Raw genomic sequence first — 14,689 nt, forward strand, 5'->3', positions numbered from 1 at the left:
GTACTGGGCTCCTCACTGAGCATGGAGTCTGCTTAAGGTTCTTTTTCCCCTCCCTCTGCCCTTCCCCTGCTTTCCCTCTCTCTCTCCCTAAAAAAAAGAGGGGGCATAATGGGTGTGGTAGACAGAATTCTAAAGCTGGGCCTCGAGATTACCATCCTCTGATTATCCAATCCAACACAAATCCCAGTGCTGATCTGAAGGCACTTTGCAGATGTAATGAAAAGCCCAAGGCAGTTAGCTTTCATGGAGATTATCTGCTGGGCTTGACTTTGGTAAGTATAGAGGTTCCTCCAGCAAGCCACCTCAGAGAGCTTCCAAGTGTGAGAACATGGCTACAGCCACTTTGGAGATGGAAGGGTTGTGGGAGAGGGACAGGAGTGTGTGGCCTCCAGGAGCAGAGGGTGGCCTTTAGCTGATGGTCAGCAAGGAAATGAAGATCTCCGACTTTCTGTTGCCAGGAGCCGGACTCCACCAGCAACCTAAAGGAGCCCCCCTGGGAGCCCAGCCTGCCGGCACCTGCTGCTGTGAGACCTGGAAGGGCACTGAGGCCCTGAAGAATCCCGTGAGGTGGGCCTTACATTTACTGGCTTTATTGGATCATGTTTTGGATCTCAGCACATGGAATAGACTGATCCTAGCCCTTGCTCCCTTTTTCAGCACCACCGCTCATTCTTGTCCCACTTTGGATTATTGCTTTGTTTGGTGGCCAACTCCTCCGCCAAGGGGAATCCAGGGTTCCCAGGCTGGGAGACTTGCCTGGATGAGGGACCTGATGTCTAGCAGCAGATCTCACCACAACTCGTCTCTGGCACACTGGCTCTAAGCAGGAAGGATGTTCTTGGTAAGAAAATGCCACCAGAAGGGGCCACAGATGTTCCTGTTGAACTTACCTTTGCAAAAAGAGTCCCATCTGTTGCACAGGGAGACACGAATACAACAGAACTCACAGCATGTCCTTAAGAACTTTGGAAAGACAGCGGTTAGAACCAGCTATTCCAGGTGCAGTCAAGGGCCCTCCATGGGCGCAGTTTTCTCTTCCCAAAGAGCTGGGAAGACAGTGGCCTTGGCTTGCCCGAAGGATGGGGAAGGAGGGAGGAGGCGGCAAGCCCCTCGCACCCTGGGGAGAGCTTATGAAGCCTGTGGACATGAGAGATAATTTGAATGTAAGGCTGATTAAATTGTTCCCCAACAGCCCCCTGCGTTTCGAGCCCTTCTGTATGTTGGTAGACAGTCATCATTGGCCAGAAAAAAGTCAGAACCATGAAAAGCGCTGTGGGAGAGGATTGGCAGGAGGGATGGTTTCTCATTAGAAAAATAATGGAGATTATTACAGAGGCGTTGGAGGGCACGAATGGTAGGGAACCCCTGGCGCATCAGCCTTCCCTTACCTTCTGCAGCTCTTGAATCCCCATGATGAAGCTGGGTTCTTTGTTTTTCCTTGGCTCTGCGCTTGGATGGGTCCCGAGCCCAGAACCAGAACCAGAGCCAGAGGCATCTTGAGGTGATGGCTGTGATCCTGCGGAACCGCAGTGAACAGGGGTGAGGTGGGGCTCTCCCCTGAGTAATGAGGCTAGGGACACTCGTGGTATCGTGAGAAGCACGTGGCTGTGCTGTCCATCCCCCAGACAATGACGTGTAGCCACCGGAAGCAGTGGATGCCCCTGCTCTCATGCCTAAGCCCTCCTGGGGTCAGGGAACCAAGAAACGGCCGCCAAAGCCAAAGACACTAATTTCCCCCATACAAATGTCCAGGGGACGGGCAGTCCACAGCTCCCAGGCTGGCTCTGTGGTCCCAGGTTATCCGGGGCCCAGACCTCTTCCCACTTGGGGCTCTGCCCTCCCCCAGTGGTGGCGCTCGCCCTCTCTATGAAGATGGAGCTCCGGCCATCACAGCAGCATCTCCAACATTCGACCCACAGAGCTGGGGGAAGAGAAAAGCCACATCATAGCAATCTTCAGGGAAGTTCTGTGCAGTGGGCCTGTGAGCTGGGTAGCGGAGTCACTGTGTGCCCAGCCTGCCAGCTCACCCCTTCACATTCTGTTCTGCCCTGGCCTCCACCTGCATTCCCCAATTGGACTGCTTTTCTCATAGATGTGAAAACTTGGAAAACACCTTCTCCAAAGGGAGTTTCCAAAACGAAAGATGTTCCTTCCAGAAACAAAGCCAGTGATCTGAGGCCATAGGAAGGCAGACTGGAGCTTGGCCACTGCCAGGGACCCTGGGGAGGTGCCCAGCCATGCCCCTGCCACGTAAATCCCCTCTCCTGCCACAGCTCCGTCTGCCCACACCCTGAGCCGCAACATAGCATCCAGAGAGCTCCACTTGGTGCTACAGATGGCTGGTGCTGGGCTTTCTTTCTGGAATAAGCAGCATCTGAATAGGGAGCAAATGCACTTCGGTCTGGAATCTGCTCCAAAATTGGGTTTCAAAACATGCATAATGTTTTCAAGATGACTCCTGTTGCTGGTGCTTCTGGTTATGGGGGAAGGGGATCTGCTTTGCTTGTCCTCTCTCAGGACCTTGTCTGAAGTCCCTTCCTACCTCGTTCCAGGGGACTGACCAGCAGAGACACAGGAAGGGGGGCTGGAGACACAGATCCCCATCCCAGAGCCTAACCCCCCCGGCCCCAGAAGCCCTTTCTTCACTCCTGAGGCACACCAGCACCCATCCCCGCGCGAGGAGCCAAGTTCGGAGTGGCTTTGTTTGCTTAGGTTGCTTTGCGTTGGTCTTCCGTCACTTACTGCTAAGGTGGTCACCACAGTGTCCCTTCCTAGTCACGTCAGGGACAGATGTCGCCGTAACCCCAGTGGACAGAGAAGGGGGCTCTCACACTCTGGACCTCAAGCTCTTTCCAGTACCTGCTGTTCCAACCTCCAGGAAGTCCCTCGTGGTCCCTGCACCGTGGCTGTTTTGCCACTACCTCAATGAACAAGGGGCCCAGGCTTAAGTCAGAGCTGTGTCCGTGTGTGTTCCGGCTCAGGAGCCTCAATCCCTGTGTTATTTCATTTTCAGATATAATGGACATCTGACCCCCACTGTGATTTTGCTGTCCCTCTCACCCCAGGGTCCTTTCCCCAATGTGCTCGTGCTGGGCTTTTATTCCAGCGGAGTGTAGCGGGCACTCAGAGTGTGAGCGAGTCCTAACGTCCGTCTGACCATGAGACTGTGGGCCTCCCCGATGCAAAACCTCCAGCCCACCCCAACCATGAATGCATCACTTGGGAGCATCAGGGGCTCTGTTACCCCACCTCCCAGCGGCTCGGAGGCAGAATGGGCGAAGCCCAGGACGGAGGCTGGACACCAGGCCTCAGCCTTGCCCTTCTTCCCCTCCCCTGGAGAACTACTGAGTTTCCCTCCAGAAATCCGTGGCGGGAAGTTTTGGTTTCTACCAACTTATTAGACCATCAGGTAAGATGCAAGTGCGTCATCCTAAAGACTTATGAAAGTCAGCGTTTCTGGGTGAGAAATGGTCCCTGGGGATCTTTCCCCGAAGGCATCGAGAGCAGGAACCCGGAGATGTCTGAACACTCATGTCCGTGACAGCACTGTCCCCAGGAGCCGAGAGGTTGGAAGTGGTCCTCAGGCCCTCAGATGGAGGGACTGACACACGGTGTGTCCCATCTGTGCGACGCCATGTCATTCAACCTTAACAAAGAAGAAGATTCCGACAGCTGCTGCAGTGTGGATAAGACTTGAAAGCCTTGTTCTCCTTGAAATAAGCCAGACAACAAAAGGTTTGGATTGGGAGACAGGGTCTCTACAGGGGAATTAAGGTAAAATGAGGTCATCAGGGTAGGCCTCAGCTGCCATCCAGGTGTCCTTACAGAGAGGGGCCATTTGGACACACAGGTGCACAGGGAGATGTAGAGATCTGTAGTTCGTCTCTGAGCCTGAGAGGGTGGAGGATGCTGGTAAACCTCGGAGGCTGGGGGAGAGGCAGGGAACGGATTCTCTGCCAAGGCCCCAGAAGGAGCCAACCCTGCCGAGACCTTGACCTTGGGCTGCCAGCCTCCAGACTGTAAATTCCTATTGTGTAAGCAAGCCAGTCCATGGTGCCCTGTTACATCCCTAGGAAACTCAGATGGTGGCTGGCTTATGACAACAGACATGATTTCTTGTTACTACAACTGTGTTCAAAATTCTCTCTTCTTTGAAGGGCACCCACTCATATCAGAGTAGAGCCCCCTCAACTCCATTATAGCCTCAGCTTCACTAATTACATCTGCAAAGACTTCATTCCCACAAAGATCTCATTGACGGGCCCTGGGGTTTAGGACATCAGCATGCCTTTCGATGGGATACCCCTTAACCCCTGACAGTCTGCCCTCTGGTCCCCCAAATTCATGTCTTCTCAGAGGCAAAGCACATTCACATTATCCTGAGAGCCCCCCAAAGTCTTAACCATTCCAGCATTGAAATTCCATCAGGTCGGACTCAGATCTTGACTCCTCTCTGTCTGAGGCCTGCGCGGGGGACACACTCAGGGAACTCGGGAACACTGGACAGGATCCCTGAGGCTGAAGGGAAGCCCAAGACAGAAACTTGTGATCAGAATAAAAGATACTACTGGCCTTCCGTCAAGATGCTCGTAACACTGTTGTGATTATTTACCTAAAGTTACCTGAAAAACTCACAAGATTGCATTTTTGTAAAATAAAGGGAAACTGTTTTTACTGACTTTGTTTCTTGTGGCAGAGACTTCACGTCTGTCCCTCAGGACAAACAGGTCTTTTGTCTTCTCAGAGCTATTAGGGACCCCACATTCTCTGTCTCTTCTGGCTGGGCCTCTTCCTCTTCTCTCTCCCAATGGCTGGGCTCGCTGGGGTCCTTCCCATTGCTCGCCCTTGGAAGGGGCCCCAGTCTCTTCTCCTTTATCATGTGCTGTGCATGCCAAGGCGAGGCCTGGCCACTTCTTTACTTTAGGGGAACAACTAAGGAAACGGGCCATTCAAATGCAGGCTGCCATCCCAGATGGTGGGAAGGGAGGGAACAGAAAGAGAAGGTTCTGGAAGGAAGAGCACACAATGCATGCAAGGCAGTTGTTGGGGAAGCCAGCAAGAAGACGGGCTTGGAGGGGTAGATGTCTGTTTCTGCCTGTACAAGATGTACTCTCTGAATGGGCAATGGTCTCCGTGGAAGGGGGCAGCGCCCCTGGTTTCCAGGGCAACACTGTCCTGACTCTCTGGGCCTCAGTTTCCTCATCTGTGAAACGGGATGAGGAGAACCCACGAAGACATCACACAGTTGCTGTGGTTCATTGGTCACGTGCTGAGCCATTCCAGGGCCCAGGTGGGTATCAGACGCAGGGAGGCCGCCATAGGAGGAAAGCAAGGCTCTCAGTCTGTGGTGAATAGCCATAGTTATCAGTCCACCTTGTGCCTTTCAAGTCAAGCTTGCATCGTGAACTAGGGCCTGTGGGTAGAAGGGAGGGATTTGGGACCCCCATAAAGAACGTGATCACTGTAGATAGTGAGCTTGCTGTCCGCAGAGAAAATCAAGCAGCTGCTTGCTGCCCTGGCAATTATAACCAAGGTGTTGCGGCTCGTGATGAGGATGTGGAGGGGTCAGGTGACAAAGGGGTCACCTGCATCGGACTCTAATTCTACCCCAAAGTAATGGGGATCTGGAGAGCCACATGGGCAGACCTTCAGAGTCATCAGGAGGCAGGTAGGTTTTGCAGGGGGGCAGGTAGCAGTGGCCTGCAGGGCCCCCTGGAGGGAGAAGAGACTGCCTTTAGGCTGGGGGGAGGCAGTCCTGGTGGCCTGGTGATGCCTGTTGCCATAGTGGGAGGGGGTGACAGCCCCTGAGACTGTCCCCAGAGGGAAGGACTAAACTGTGTGTTCCACTGGATGGTGGGGTCCTTGAAGGTAGGGATGGGGGTCTTCTGTGTTCATTTCTATATCCCTAACAGGAGAGGGCTGGGCCCATGGGAGATCTTGGGCGTGGTTCCCTGTGATAGAATCATAGCTAGAACCTTGTGATGGCCAGTTTTCTGGTTCAGCGTGGCTGGGCTCAGGGATGCCGCAGAGGTGGTGGAACATTCTAGGTGCTTCTGCGAGGGCATCTCTGGAAGAGATGAGCATTGCCAGCAGGTGTGCGCTCCCCCATGTGGGGGGTTCCACCCTGTCCACTGGGGGCCAGAAGAGGACACTCCGGTGTGGACAGGCGAATTCACACGCTGTGCTTGAGCTGAGACCTCCAACCCAGGCCCTGGAGCGTGCATGAATCCCCAGGGTGTGCAAATCCTCAGGGACAGCTGCAGGTGGAAAGTGCTGTGGGGAGGATAGAGCTGTGGGTGGGGAATTGGGACCTGCGTTCCCGGCTGGCCCTGTCCCTGACTCACTGTGTGATGAGCATGGCGTCTGTTTCTCTATGGCCCTGTTTCCTGTGCTCTAAAACACAGCCCTGGCTTACATGCTGGTTGGAGCCCATTGTCGCTCTTGACAACACACGAGCCCCCGGCACGGTAGGGCAGACCCTAACCCTGGGAGGCTCTCACCTCAGTCCTCCACCCAGCCTGCCAGCTCCTCCAGGACTTAGCAGCTGATGCCACCCTCCTGATGGGTCCTCCTCTGGGGAGGGTCCTCTGGCCCACTCTGACCAATCTCCCTCCTGCTCAGGGGAAGAGAGCTCATGGGTGAGGTCATGAGTGAGGCTATTAGGGACCCCACATTCTTCTCTGGGCCCCGTGGCCAAGGCCTGCCCATGCTGGGGAGGCTCAGGATTCAGTGTCTGGAGATCTATTGGCCGACAGATAGAAACCACGTTTTCCAAAATCAACTTCCCCAGCCATAAAGGGAATATTCTGGTTTCTCAATGGAGAGAAGCCATTATTAGCTGGCAGGGCTCCTGCAGATGTCTGATCGCGCAGTTCCTCCTTGGCTGCGTCCAGGCGGCTCTCTGCTGCTTCCAGGATCAATGCATGTGCCAGGAAGACTGGCCCCAGGGACCCCTGCCCTCAGTCCCCCAACCCCCATAAGCACACTGAACATCTTGCACACCCTCCGTTGTCTAGAGTCTCAGCCTAGAATATTCCTTCTTTTTCTCCTGAACTCCCTGCCCCCAAGTCCTTTTGCCTGGCTAATAGCTATCTTTCGACTCATGCTTTAACCTAGCCGTCCCCTCCTCCAGGAAGCTTTCCTGGATTGCCCCAAGCTACTTTATCCTTCCTCCATCAGGGCCCTGGCTATACTGGGAGGTCTTTGCTCTTGTCTGGGCTGAGGATGAGGGCTGGGCTTGTTTCCTCTCAGGGCTGTTAAGCAGGACAGAGTGACCAGAGATAGCAGCTGCCCTGGGAAGTCTGAAGGCACTGTTTCCCCCACCATCCTTCCCCCATCACTATTCCCTTCTGGTTCCTTTCTTCACTTTTCGGATTCCCCCATGCACTGGGATAGAGATAGCGCTGCAAGAAGGCCTCCTTCTGGGCCCCTGACACCCCCTCCCGGAGGCCAGGCTTCTCTGTGGCCTCCACAGAGGCCTCTGTGGGCCGCCCCCGCCTCCAGTTCCCTGTGTCTGCCTTGATTTACTGGACATGTCGGGCCTGCTTGCCAGGTGTCTGGCTCCGTCTGGAAGTAAGGGTCTACTCCAGGTGATAAATGGGGCTCACTGGGTCTGGGCCCCCAGCGAGTGCTCCTGGGCACTGCTGTTTTCCCCCACTCTGCTGAGTTCAGCCAAGAGAGATGATTTAAATAAGTTGTCCCCGATTTTTCTTTGTTCGTTCCTGGAAATATCTTGAACACACTATTTGTGGTTTGAAAAATTATCAGTGCAACAAATGGCATTCAGTATGCCCCATTGCCGGGAAGGCCGGAAATCCTTTCTGTCCCTGCGTTTCTATTCCTGCGGATAGGGAAGGCATCTTTGGCAGATAGGTCCCCGCAGGAGAATGCTGGAGGCGTTTGGAATTTGTCCTCACAGAACTGGGAGGAGCAGGGGCTCCAATCACTTTGCGTGACCAGGGGAAATATGTGTCCCTTGCAAAACTCTAATTGTAGAAACTCGTGTGAGGAGCTTTGCATGCTGCTTGGGGCCCCGAGCCGAGGGCTCCACCTGGAAGGCCTGGGGTCTCTGGCCGTGCCCCCGGTGCCAGCTCGGCTTCCACCTGCTCACACCTGCGTCTCTTTGCCCAGCCAGCTGTTTACGTGCACTGTGGCTGCGAATGGGAATCAGGCCATCCCCGGGCCTGCCCCGACCCAGTAGCTGTGTGACCCGCCAGCCCCATGCCCGGCGCTGCTGTGGGCCCTGGCACTGGCGGTCAGCCTGCTTTGGCCTTCGACATCTGACCATGCATGGGTGAGACCATTGGAACAGCAGTTTGTAAGGGAGAGACCTTCCCCCGAAGACCTCCTCTCCAGAGTCATCCATCACCAGTAGGGCCTGCCCCCTTTGTGGGCTCGTTCCCCAGCTAGCCCCATCCACACAACTATCTTTTCTCCACCTTCTCCCTCCCCACCTCTCCCTGCCCCTGGTGTCCTGACCTCCAGCCCCCTCAGACTGGCCTCCAGGGCCTTCACAGTTTATGGCGCTCTGCGTTTGCTGTCCGAGAGAAACACCCATTCCTTTTGCTTGGGTGCCTTACTCATCCTTTAATATGTGGTTCTGGCACTACCCCCTCCATGAAGCCCTCCTGGGCACTCCGTCTATGGGTCACGTGCCTCTTGGGCCTCCCCAGACCACAGTACTTCTCTGGTCCAGCCCCACCAACCTTCATCAGTGTTGTCTTGTTGCATTTCTGTTTCTACTGGCTTGAGCTGCAGCTGCTGCTGCTGCTGCTTCTTTTTGTTTGTTTGTTTGTTTTTAAGATTTTATTTACTTATTTGACAGAGAGATACACAGCAAGAGAGCAGGGGGATTGGGAGTGGGAGAAGCAGGCTTCCTGCCAAGCAGGGAGCCCGATGCGGGACCCTGGGATCGTGACCTGAGCCAAAGGCAGACGCTTAATGACTGAGCCACTGGCGCCCCTGGCCTGAGCTCCTTGAGGATGGTTCTCAGCACTGACGAGATGCCTAGTGTACTAAGTTTTTATGGAGAGAACAGATCGTGGATAGCTGGATGGAAGGATGGATGGATGAATGGATGGACAGTGAATGGATGAATGATGGCTGAGTGGTTGTGGATGGAAGGATGGATGGATGAATGGATGGACAGAGGGATGCATGGATGGATGCTTGACTGTATGGATGAATGGATGGAAGGATGCTTGAAACCACATTTCTGAGCAAATATGCTATCTTTCGTCTCAAGTTTGCATCCTATCTGAGCCATCCCATACTTCCCCTATTTCAGCCCCCCTCTTCCTTCGAACACCCAAGTCGGGGTTTCCCGGGGGCTTTCCTGGACAGGCAAGTCCTCTTCCCTGGCTGTCCCAGGAGGCCCTGTTCTGCAGGCCCGGAGTTAGCAGGGTGGGCAGGCAGGGGTGCTGGTGGACTCCTGTACTGTTAGCCCCCGTGTTTGGTGACCCACTGAGTCTGGGGGTGCAGGAGAGACAGTGAGGAGGCTGGCTCAGCCCATTTTATTTTAAACATGCTGTTTCTTTCTAATGGCAGCCCTGGGGTCTTGGGACAGGCATATGAGTGGAATGGTCATTACCTTGGAGCGGTAGAGGGAGATGATGGAAACAGGAGGGAGGCCAGGAAGGAGGAAAGAAGGAAGCACCATGACATGGACACAGGGAGGACCTCTCAGTCCCTGGGGATACCAGACAGCACATGCACAATGGATATTCAGCTGGGAAAGCCCTTGGCATCACCCATCCCCTGGCCATGTGTACGGAGAAAGAGCTTAGAGAAGTGTGGCCTGGAAACCTGCCCAGCTTCCTGGGGGCCAGGAGGTCGGATTGTCCAGACCCAGCTTTCAAGTGGTTACAGAAAACATCTCTGCCATGCTTCTTTCCCCTGGCCCCCAGGCTCATCCTTGACCCATGGCTGTAAGGGATGAATCAGATCTAAGTCTTCAGAACATCTCCCTCCCTCTCTCTCTTCTCCCTCTCTTTAAAGCTATGGGAGATACTAAAAAAGCACCTTATGGATTTCCAGTGCTTGCAAGGGGCTGCCAAGGCTCTGGGAAACAAACGGATGGCAATGATCCGTCAGCCCAACTGAGGATGGTCTGAGGATGGAATCAGCCTCTGCCTCCTCCCTGACTTCCCACCAAAGATAGAATCTGGCCCCAGGGAGATCCCAAGGGGGTTGGGCACCAAGGCTTTCTTCAGTGGGGTGCTCATGGGCTGAGACTGCCAGCTTTCCCTGGCCCTGGGTGCCTGGGAAAGGCCATATTGCTCCATGGGGAGGGACCATGAACACCAGAGGAAAGTATCATCCTTCCCAGACTCCGCGCCCCTGGGTCTGGTTGCAGGTGGACTGAGGGATGGCCAGGAGGTAGACAGAGGCCCACAATGTCAATGTCCCAGAGCCAGTTCACAGTGTGGACAGGAGCATGGGCTGTGACCACATCCCCTGGTGGTCCTTTAAGGCTGGGCGGGGACACCTTCCCCCTTCCCTCCTCCCTGCATCACAGAGTGAATGGTGCAGTGAGATAGCTCTGGGAGCCCCTCCTTGTCTGCCACTTAGCTCCCTGAGCCCTATGTCCTCTTCTCCACATGGGATTATGTTCCCAGTTTAGCGAATTGATGTTATTGCGACCAAGGGCTGCCCAACCCCAGGGGCCTGAAGCAAAGGTTGATTCCTGTTCATATCCCATGCCCCTCGTGGGCCAGCTGACAGCTATGTGTGAAGTCTTTCTCATCCTGTGTCTCAGCTTGGGTTCCCCAAAAGTTGGCCTTGAGATAAAGTTTTTTTTTTTTTAAGATTTTTAATTTATTTTATTTGACAGACAGAGATCACAAGTAGGCAGAGAGGCAGGCAGAGAGAGAGGGAGGAGGAAGCAGGCTCCCCGCTCGGCAGAGAGCTAATGCGGGGCTCGATCCCAGGACCCCGGGATCATGACCCGAGCCGAAGGCAGAGGCTTTAACCCACTGAGCCACTCAGGCGTTCCGGCCTTGAGATAAAGTTTTGACCTTGGTCGTCACCTGCCTAAACCCTTCCAGGCCTCTCCCCTTCCCTACTCACTCAATGCCAGGCGCATGGGAGGGCCTTGGGCTCTGCCGCAGGAACCCTTCCCTGCCCCCTTCCCGCCAGATGGGATCCAGCTCCCCTGTTCGGGGCTTTGGCCGGCTTTGCTTGCCCATGAGAGGTGGTGCAGTAGCATGGGGCTGAGATGGGGGGCTTTGGAGCTGGGCTGCTGGCACCCGGACCCAAGTTCTGCAGGAGGTGGAGCTGAGACTATCTGCTCCCCTGGTGTGTCCAGAGCCCAGAGAGCCTGTGGGAAGGAGGAGGGACTGTGTTGTTCACATTGGGGCATCCCTGCAGGACTGTCCCTGGAGAATGGGATCCCCCACCCCCACCCCTGCGACTGCACTGGGCTCACTTCATTCTCCTGCTGCCATCGCAAACCAGTACTTGAGGACAACTTGCTTTTGCCTCGAAGGACTAGCAGTTAGTGGTGGATGTACAAAGCCCCTGCTGAGGTGCCCCGCCCAGTCTCTCCTGGGTCAATACCATCCTGACCATCACCCCCACATCTTGCCCTCTCCCCGGGCTTTGTCCCACCTTCCCCACCCCTCTTTACTTTCCATATTTATTTAAGCCCTGATTTGGGTGTTTGGGATCAGGGGTCCAGGGGTGAAGACACAGTCCTGCCCCTAGACTGTGGTATTCCAGGACAGCGAGTCACAGAGAAGTCGTCCCCACTGGCTTCTGACGCAGACACTGCGTGGTGTGATGTGCCGGTGAGAGTGGATTGTGGAGTCTGGGAAGGGGAGAGGCGGGAGGGGGCGGGGAGAGGCCTGGCTCAGGGAATTAGGAAGGACAGGTGCTCAGCCGGGTCCAGGCTCTGCTGAAAGTGGGTTGCAGACCCTGGGTTATGCCAGATTCATCCCGTACACAGTGGGCGGGTAAGGTCTCTCTAATTACAAAGGCCTGTACCCATTTTTTATTTTTAGAATCCTACCTTCCCATGTAAATGAAATTTTATTGTTTAAACATGTCTTTCAGTGGCAGAACTAAAACCCACAACTGAAAATAAGTTGAATCACGCTGATGAAATGTGGAATGTGGAACGTGAAGGGTCTCCCTTGATTTCCAAGTTCACCGCTGTGAACATTGCATATGCTGTCAACGCAGAAACACCTAGAAGGTAAGAAAGCTCCGGCCGGAGGGGCTGGGCTTGACTGTGCCCTGCTGCCACTCACTGGCCCGGTGTCCCTGGCGGGTCCCAGAGCTCGGTTTTGCCAAGTTCACAAGTTGGGAGGAGAATTGTCTCTACCTCCCTGTGTTTGTTTGGGGATTAATGGTCTTCACCAGACCCTGCCTGGCTGTAGCCACTGTCAGCTGGGCCCGCGGCCGCTGTCCAAAGCCAGAGCAAGCGTTTAGCGGAGCAGGCTTGAGAGGGGCCTAGGGCGTTGCAAATGCCAAAAAAATACCATGACTCCTGTCACAATTCCAAGAGCGATTTTCACGGCTGGTGGACAAGCTGTGTTGTTGGGCTTCCTTGTTTGGTTTGTGGAAGCCCTTTGATGCATCCCATTCAGCAGAATTTCAAGTCACACTTCCCAGGTTTTAAAAAACATTGTAAAATCCACATCACCTAAAACCACCTGAGCCAGGGCCGAGCGGCCCGTCCAGTGGCACAGAGGGCCTTCAGAGCCAAGCGTCGTGCAGCTGTGCCCACCCTCGAGCTTTCCAAACTGATACCCTGTCCCTAGGGAGCACAGGCTCCCCCTGCCCCCCTCCATGGTCCTGGCAGCCACCCCCCTTCCCGCTCTGCCAGCTCCGGAACTCAGAACTGGTCCTTCTGATGGACTGATGTCACCAGGCTCAGCGGTTCAGCCATGGGACGGCGTGGGGAAGGGTCGCCTTCCTTTACGACTGCGTGATACTCTGTTGTCTGGTGGGACATGGTTGCATTTGCCGGTCCGTCCGCATCGAGGGGCCCCGGGGCTTCTCCCACCCTTGGCTCTCAGAGCTCTCCTTGGCCCTCTTCTCTCTCCATTTCCTGGGTCTGGCTTTCCTCCCGGCCTTGGCTTCCCTCTGCGGTCCTTCCAGGCAGCTCAGGAAGCTGAATGCCTGAGATCCAGGCTTCTGTGTCCTCAGAACTCAGGTCCCAGGGCAAGAGAGAGCCCCCCTCCCCCCCTGCCCTGGGTCCAGGCAGCCCATCCGTAGAGTCCTTCCGAAAGGCCCAGTGCTGGGCCAGGAGATGGGCTGGGTCCAAGTTCAGATGGCCCAGAGGTCCTGGGAACAGGTGGGCACGAGAGGCTTGGATGTCCTCATGGGGCACAGAGGGCTTTGATGGCAGAGCCCCAACAAAATGGAAACCAAGTACAAAACACAGACCCCTGCTGTGGGCTGCAGAGGCCCATGGGCTCTTCATCTGGGGGCACTGAACCCACTCCAAGGACGGGCTTCAGTAGAGGGAGCCGCCTTTCTGAGCGCCTCGCTGAAGCTGATCATCCAGAGGGGTTTCTGTATGAAAACCTTTCATGTTTTTGGTACAATATTTTAACTTTGGTTCTTCGGTGTGCAGATACGGAATTCTGCCAGCTTTTCTCCGAGCAGAAGGGGCCTCCCACTTCCTTTAGGGAACGTCACAGCGGGCTGGGCTGGCCCTCCTCCCGGGCAGCTTGCGGCCTGGGGCCCGACTGGCCCCCAGCCAGGCCTGGAGCCGGATCTGTGCCCAGGCGGCCGGCCCGCCTCTGATGTGGGGGTCCTGGTGCTCAGCTCCTTGGGTGAGTTTAAATCGGATGCTGATGAGAATGCTTTCTAACTGGAAGGCAGTGGGGCTGTGGGGGTGGCCCATGATCCTTCTCTTTTCCCTCTTCCAGCAGGGGTCCCCCCACCCCTCCAGGGGCTCTGGCTCTGGCAAACCCCCAGTTGCTGGAGGGAGGAAAGGACGTGGGGGTGGTGGCAGGGGTGTTGGGAGCTTGCATGGAGGGAGGTCTCATCTGGGTACCGGGTTAGGTTTGTTATGGTTTAGAGGAGGCGTGAGGCAGAACCCGGGGACGGTGGTGCCTCGCCTGAGCCACATGGGGGAAGGGGTGGGAAGCAGGTGGAGGGGAGGGTGCAGATGCCCTGTCTGAGCTGCCCAGGCCAAGTTTGGATGCCTGTGAGGAGCCAAAGGTACCATCGGATCTCTGAGCTCCTCTGTTTTATTTCTGGGGCTTTCAGACATTCCTAGTCATTGCCCTGCTCCTTTTGGGGGGGGCGTTGCTCAGGAACCTCCCCCATCTTCTTCACGCCCCAAATAGGTTTTAAGGTCCCAGTAGGTAGCAGGCACTGTCATAGGTGCTGGGGACCCATCCGTGTGACGCCCACCACGTGGTGTGCATGGTCCAGTGGGAAGAAGGGACAGCCAACAGCACAGGGAGTGAGTGAGCACATCCCACCCATTGTCTGGGGGAAGACTGGGCAGAAGGGAACCTGGAGGAAGGTGAAGGCTGGGCTAACGGGAGGACCTGGGACAAGTCCCCCTTCTTCCCCTGCCGGGGTGGGGCTGTGAGAAGGAGTTAGAAAGCCTGGGGTGGGGCGGGGGGCCACCACCGGGGTGGGGGTGGGGGAAAGCTCAGTCCAGGAAGGAGATAGGTGGTGGGCTAAATGAGGCTGGGAGGAGGGGCTGGGTGATCAGAACACACAGCCC

At 55.5% G+C, this 14,689-nt stretch overlaps 1 long non-coding RNA gene across 5 annotated transcripts in view; it reads left to right on the plus strand.

The window, feature by feature from the left end:
- LOC309863063 overlaps nt 1–14,689 on the plus strand; it is a 71,162-nt gene that overhangs the window by 2,454 nt on the left and 54,019 nt on the right. Inside the window, exons 2-4 of one of the 5 annotated variants that reach the window (XR_014310875.1) lie at nt 459–841; nt 1,398–1,539; nt 2,553–2,820. This is a non-coding gene — a long non-coding RNA (uncharacterized lncRNA). The other 4 variants (XR_014310872.1, XR_014310873.1, XR_014310874.1 and 1 more) reach the window with 4 other exon arrangements.

The sequence above is a fragment of the Mustela nivalis genome (genome assembly GCF_964662115.1).
Source record: "Mustela nivalis genome assembly, chromosome: 4".
NCBI lineage: Eukaryota > Metazoa > Chordata > Mammalia > Carnivora > Mustelidae > Mustela > Mustela nivalis.